This window comes from Terrapene carolina, unplaced genomic scaffold (assembly GCF_002925995.2).
Source record: "Terrapene carolina triunguis isolate 2854851 unplaced genomic scaffold, T_m_triunguis-2.0 Scaffold210, whole genome shotgun sequence".
Classification (NCBI taxonomy): Eukaryota; Metazoa; Chordata; order Testudines; family Emydidae; genus Terrapene; species Terrapene triunguis.
Genome location: NW_020664561.1, coordinates 30,708,715 through 30,715,514, shown reverse-complemented (window position 1 = coordinate 30,715,514; position 6,800 = coordinate 30,708,715).

The following is a 6,800-nucleotide window of genomic DNA, read 5'->3' as shown; positions in this document are numbered from 1 at the left end:
GGGGGGGGGGGGGGGGGGGTTGCTCTGTGACTTTGTGGCGGGGGAGGGCAGTTACAGATCTTATGCAGCGGTCCTTATCCTGGCTCACAGATCCATGCAGCAGGGGATCAGTAACCCTACTCCCCCTGCCAGAAAGTCACATAGCCGACACATACACGCAGTCCCCCCCAGGAGTGCTGGCAGGCTCCATTGAAATAACCAGTCCACCACTGCGGAGCCTGTCAGTCCTGGAGTTTAGAAGCATCATTTGCATCAGAACACTAAACCCGCACCCCGCCACAGTCTGCGTCCCCGGTTTAAAACATTCCCGCGAAAACAGTAATACAGACAACGGTGTTCATTAACAAAATAGAACTGATTTTATTTTTTGGGAAGGGGAAGGGGGTGAAGGGGGTATGTAACTGGAGAGGATAGTCAAAATGAACTGGGTAAAGAAACGGGGGCAGGTTCAGCTTTTCTGTACACAAAGTGAAAAGTCACAGGTTACCCTGCTCACTCAGGAACCTAGCTTTCAAAGCCTCCCGGATGCACAGCGCTTCCCGCTGGGATCTTCTAATCGCCCGGCTGTCTGGCTGGGCGTAATCAGCAGCCAGGCTACTTGCCTCAACCTCCCACCCCGCCATAAAGGTCTCCCCCTTGCTCTCACAGAGATTGTGGAGCACACAGCAAGCTGCTATAACAATGGGGATATTGGTTTCGCTGAGATCACAGCGAGTCAGTAAGCTTCTCCATCTCCCTTTGAGACGGCCAAAAGCACACTCCACCACCATTCTGCACTTGCTCAGCCGGTAGTTGAAGAGTTCTTTTTCTGTGTCCAGGGCGCCAGTATAGGGCTTCATGAGCCAGGGCATTAGCAGGTAGGCTGGGTCTCCGAGGATCACTGTAGGCATCTCCACATCCCCAAGAGTTATTTTGTGGTCCGGGAAGTAAATACCTTCCTGCAGCCGTCTAAACAGACCAGAGTTCCTGAACACGCGAGCGTCATGAACCTTGCCCGGCCATCCAACGTTGATGTTGGTAAAACGTCCCCTATGGTCCACCAGTGCTTGCAGCACCATTGAAAAGTAGCCCTTTCTGTTAATGTACTGGCTGGCCTGGTGGTCCGGTCCCAGGATAGGGATGTGAGTCCCATCTATAGCCCCACCGCAGTTTGGGAATCCCATCGCGGCGAAGCCATCTATGATGACCTGCGCATTTCCCAGGGTGACTACCTTTGAGAGCAGTACCTTAACGATTGCGTTGGCTACTTGCATCACAACAACCCCCACGGTAGATTTGCCCACACCAAAGTGGTTCGCGACTGACCGGTAGCTGTCCGGCGTTGCAAGCTTCCAGAGGGCTATGGCCACTCGCTTCTGGACAGTCAGGGCTGCTCGCATCCGGGTGTCACTGCGCTTCAGGGCAGGGGACAGCAACTCACAAAGTTCGAGGAAAGTCCCCTTCCGCATGCGAAAGTTTCGCAGCCACTGGGATTCATCCCAGACCTGCAGCACTATGCGGTCCCACCAGTCCGTGCTTGTTTCCCGGGCCCAGAATCGCCGTTCCACAATATCTACATGACCCATTGCCACCGTGATGTCCTGGGCGCTGGGGCTCGTGGTTTCTGACAGCTCTGTGCTACTCTCCGACTTCAGGCCATCACGGCGGTGCCGTAGCCTCCTCGCCTGATTTCTCTGCATCTGCCTCAAGGAAAGGTGTATGATAAGCTGCGAGGTGTTGAGAACGGCCACAACTGCAGCGATGGTCGCAGCGTGATCCATGATCGCAGTGCTGTGGCGTCCGCGCTGTCACTGACCAGAAAAGTGCGCGAACTGATTTCCCGCCGGCGCTTTCAGGGAGGGAGGGAGGGCGTTAGTGACGGACGGATGACAACAGTTACCCAAAAGCACCCTCAACACATTTTTTGACCCAGAAGGCATTGGCGGCTTGACCCAGAATTCCAATGGGCAGCGGGGACTGCGGGAACTGTGGGATAGCTGCCCACAGTGCACCGCTTCCAATATCGACGCTCGCCCCGTTAGTGTGGACTCACAAAGTCGAATTACTCTCCTTAGTGTGGACACACACGTTCGACTTTGCAATATCGATTCCACATATTCGATTTAAGTGAAATCGAACTACCCTCGTAGTGTAGACATACCCTAAGTCAGGAGTGTCTTTAGGAAATGACTTGCTTCATAAAGTCATATATGGTTTATTAACTATGTATGGGATTAAGAATGTAATTTACTTTTTAAAAGTTGGTTTACATTAAGTATAGGACATGGAAAATGAAAGCAAATTGAATAGAAATTGAATTACAGTACATTTAATTAAACTTAAAAGCATGTAAATAACAGTTACGATTCCATTCATATTAAAAATTCTGATTATATAAATATCTTGGCTCTAGTTCCTCAATACAGTACATCAGATTTATGCTGATATAACTCTTCTGAAGTCATTGGAGTATAAAACTGGAGTAACAGTCTGGAGAATCAGTCCCTGGTATGGAAAGAAAGAGTTCCATTAAATGAAGAAGAACCTTCTACACAGAGGATCCTCTGGATTCTCAAGTCAGTTGTCAGGGTCCCCTCAGCTTCTCCTGCTGGTAGGGAGAAACCCCACCTCCCATGAGAAAATTAATAGGAAACTTCATGAGTTAAAGCACATGGAGAAGGGGCTGTAAAATATCATACTTAATGTGCACTAACTATTACTCATGTTGAAGTGTTCTTTTAACTGTTAAATGCCATTCAAAATAAGAAAGCTCTATCTTAATGTAAAAATAAACACCCAATCCTGCATGGAGATACGCAAGGCTATTACATGAAGCAAGCTACAGAGTAAAACTTGTTGCTATTCCATGAGGTAATATTGGCTCCTATTACTGCTCTTTTCTGTGCCACACCAAGCATGTGTTTTTTTCAAAGCAACTGAGATTTATTAACACAACTGTGTATACTTTTAAATGAAATTTAAGAAGCTAACATTCCAATTTTATTTTCTCTTTTTACTTTCCAAGTGCCCCTCGCCCCCTGCCCTCCCCCCAAAAAAACCCTCCAAAGTCCTCTTTCAGCTTCTGGTTAAATCTAATTCTATTATGAAGTATGGCTATAAAATGAAATCTTGGTGCTCCATGTTTTCCCTCAATGACATCCAAGTTAAATTTGATCAATTTTAAAATTAAAAATATTTTTCCAGCAGTCCAGACTACAGGCTCAATCTGGTATCTGAATATCAAATAGTTCTCTCTGCTTTGTATATTGCATATCACCAGTCATTGCTTCTGTCATGATTTCACATACAAAGAGCAAAACACGCACTTTCCGTCAAAAATAGCTTATTTTTAGGTTAAGGAAAACAACAAGAAAGAACAAAGTGATCCCGATTCAAAGCCCACTGAAGTTAATGTTTGGCTCTGCTGAGAGGGCACAGTGTGTTTCATCTGTGACAGGGTGCAGCAACTCTAAGAACAAATGACCACCCTGTCTGAGAAGAGGCAGCGTTCTTAAGAAATGCAAAAGTGAGGTACACAGAAAACAGAGATTAAATTGGGTTTCTAAGCACCATGGGAAGTAAAATATAGGAATCAAGATTTCCTGTATGATAAGAGAGGACAATTTTGTCCTAATCAATCAGAGCTTGGCTGGAAGCTTTGTTAATGCATGAGGCTTCCTCTTTTATTCCTGTTTATTATTTGTATTCTGGTAGTGTCTACAATGTGCTAGATACTGTCCACACACAGAAGAAGACAGAGCTTACAAATCTAAGTAAGATACAATGGGATAGGGAAAGGAATACCATAAGAATAACTATGTATTGTCTATACCTAACTGCATCTCAACCTGCCATTTATTAGCTGGCATCATGGCAGAATTGAGTCTTGGAGAGGGCTTTGAAAGAGGAGAGGGTGATTGTCACTCAGATGGTGTCACCTGTTCTTCTTTCACATTATCCCTCTTTTGTATCTTCTAGGAATGTCCCAAACTGAAAGTCTGATGTCAGAATATTGATCTAAGAGTTTTCAAGGCTATATAACCCAAATCATCATTGTTAATGTGTTAGATGCTGTGATATACTGAAATCAAATAAAAATTGATGTGATGCTTTTTAAAAATCTTTGTAATTTACTTTAAGGCCACTGCCAGGTGGTGTAATGTAAATAAGAATCAGGTCCAATAAGTAGACCATCATGAATGATATATAGCCACAATAAACCATACTATAAAATAATTAAATCCAATATTAAGAGTATCAACAAATAAAATATATTGAGGAGTCATAAAGATATAGTAAAATACATATATAAATACACTAAAATACATATTTCCCTCCTGACTGGAAAAAGAGGAACAGTAATAGTCACCAAGAGGAACCAGGACAAAACAAAATAACCAGAGACTTGAAGTGATGTCTTGTAACCAAGCTACTAGCATACAGAATGTATATAAAAGGACTGGGAGACAAGTCCCATACTTTTCCCAGCATTCAAAATCAGACTAATCTGACCAAAATGAGAGCTTTATGGCCAAAATTTAACTAAGTGCTGCAAAATTGATTTTATTAGAATAGCAAAATAAGTTTGTTTGGTTTGAAAAAACATTTATCAACTGGCTTATAAACAGTTTGTATAAATGATTGGAAATAAAATTGATCATAATCATGTGACAAAAGTGGCTTTATTTGCTTAATTTCTTTTAGACAAGGGTTCAAACCTCAAATGCTAGCACCCTTGAACTTTGATAGGTGAGGGTTCTGAAACCAAATCTATAGCATAATGGCAAGGTTTGCACCATCTCTAGTGTTTTTCCCTAATAGAATATATTCCAGAAGTAATAGAAGGAATGGGTTTCAAATAATTTACAAGTTAGTATATTAAATCAGCATTTCTTAGCTTTCCATTATTTATTTCTCCAAACAGGTTTAATGAGCACCTATTCAAAGAATTTTCACAATTATAATATTCACAACTAAGGATATACTTCTAAGCAAGTAGAGCTTTGCCCAGTCAGTTCAACCCAAAATCTGAAAAATACAGAACACCAAAGAAACCACTAACTTCCCACAGCTGAGCATCCACTAAACCACACCCTGTCCACCCTGCTTAAGAACAGTCTAAGCCTTGCGGTGTGACATGAAATTAATAAAAGCCAGACAGTGTTGGGCCAGGAAATGGAGAGAAGTGAATTCCAGAATCAAGGAGCTGGCTTGGAGAATACTCCATTACCAGCCCCCTCCCATTTCAACCAGGGGGCTGTTAGCTCAAGCACCTCCACTGAGCACAACTGCAGTGGTATTATGCAGGGACCATTTTCAATTTTTTTTATTAGACTCCTAGTCTGTTCTTAACAGTGCAGGTAGGGTGAAATTCTTCCCAATGGAGAGGGCTTGCACAAGGCCTTGTGCACTGCTTCATCTTCACTGTACGGGCTTAAATGGATCATAGGGACTTGTGCAGGCCATCCGCACTGGGCAAGTCAGTCCCCATTGAGAATATCTGCATTTTTTTTTGTCTATCCTCTCCTGCCTGGCCAGTGATGATTCCTGCACGTACAGCGCTGCTATTGAGTGCTGCATCTATAATAGGATTAGTTTATTAAATGAGCTGGCAGGAACACAAAGAAAGCAGGACAGAGTACTTTAGAACAGCTTGCACCTCATGGAAACATAACTTAAAAAAAAAAGAGCCAGAGAAGTGACTGGTTGAAGTGAAACCAAGCCTTTGCTTTCAATTAATCCCTGCAGCTTCCTATTTTTATTAAAGGTTACATCAGATTCTCAATTAAACCTCTCATTTTATTTCTGATGCCAGCAGGACTGATAAATCAAATGCACAAAATGACTAACTAATTTCACTGGAGAATTAGTTTAGTAGAATCATCCTTTTTCAACCCAATGTCTTTACTCCTGTAGGTGATCAACATTTACAAATAGCTCACATCTATTAGAAAATTGTCTGTACTGAATTATATGTGAGAATCCATTTAATGTGTGGCCAAAAGCATTTGCACAAGATTGTTCCTGGCCCTTGTGCACAGGCTGGGAGAGAGTGCAGGGAGCCCTCTAGAGTGGGCTTCAAGGACAATTGCAGCCTCTGCCCTCAGGAAAATGCAGGTAGGGCTCCCATTGTTGCAAATTGCCCCAAAGGACATGAGACTGGAATGTGGTAGGGTCATGGACCTGTCCCAGAGAACAGTACAACTTGCAAGGTTTTCTTGTTTGCTAGGTAGCTGGGGATAGGGATTTTGTTCCTCCTGGAGCACTCTTTGCTCTAAATGTGATAATCATTCTAGCCCTTAACATTTACAGGGATTGCCTCCCTCCTAACTAATATTATGTGGAAAAGGGGTGATTATCCACCCACCATGCCTAGTGATTTTTCTTTGCAACCCTCTGTCTTTTCAACCTGCACTTTCTGTTTACTCTTCCTAGGTATCATCCTCTCTGCTTGTCTCTATGTGGGGTGGTGAGGTAAGAGAGATGGTCTAGTAGCTTTGATCAGCACTCAGTTCCCTTTGCCTGATATCCCCAGGTCTACTAACGTTAGAGACTAGCAAAAGTTGTTGTATAGCTTGAACTAGTATGACAGCAATTCCAGCATTAAAGGCTGGAGCGCATCTACTGTAATGAATCTCCAGTCCTAGTAGCATTAACAGCATTTCCCCGCTGGGATTGTGAGTTATCTCTCAGCAGGTATAAGGGCAGAAATTGGCAAATGATGGGGCTTTTCAGAAAATACAATATGTGCTTTCTGCAAAATCTGCAAAATCACATTTTGAGGAGGCGTCTACTTGTAGGTGACAATTTATTTTTAAATG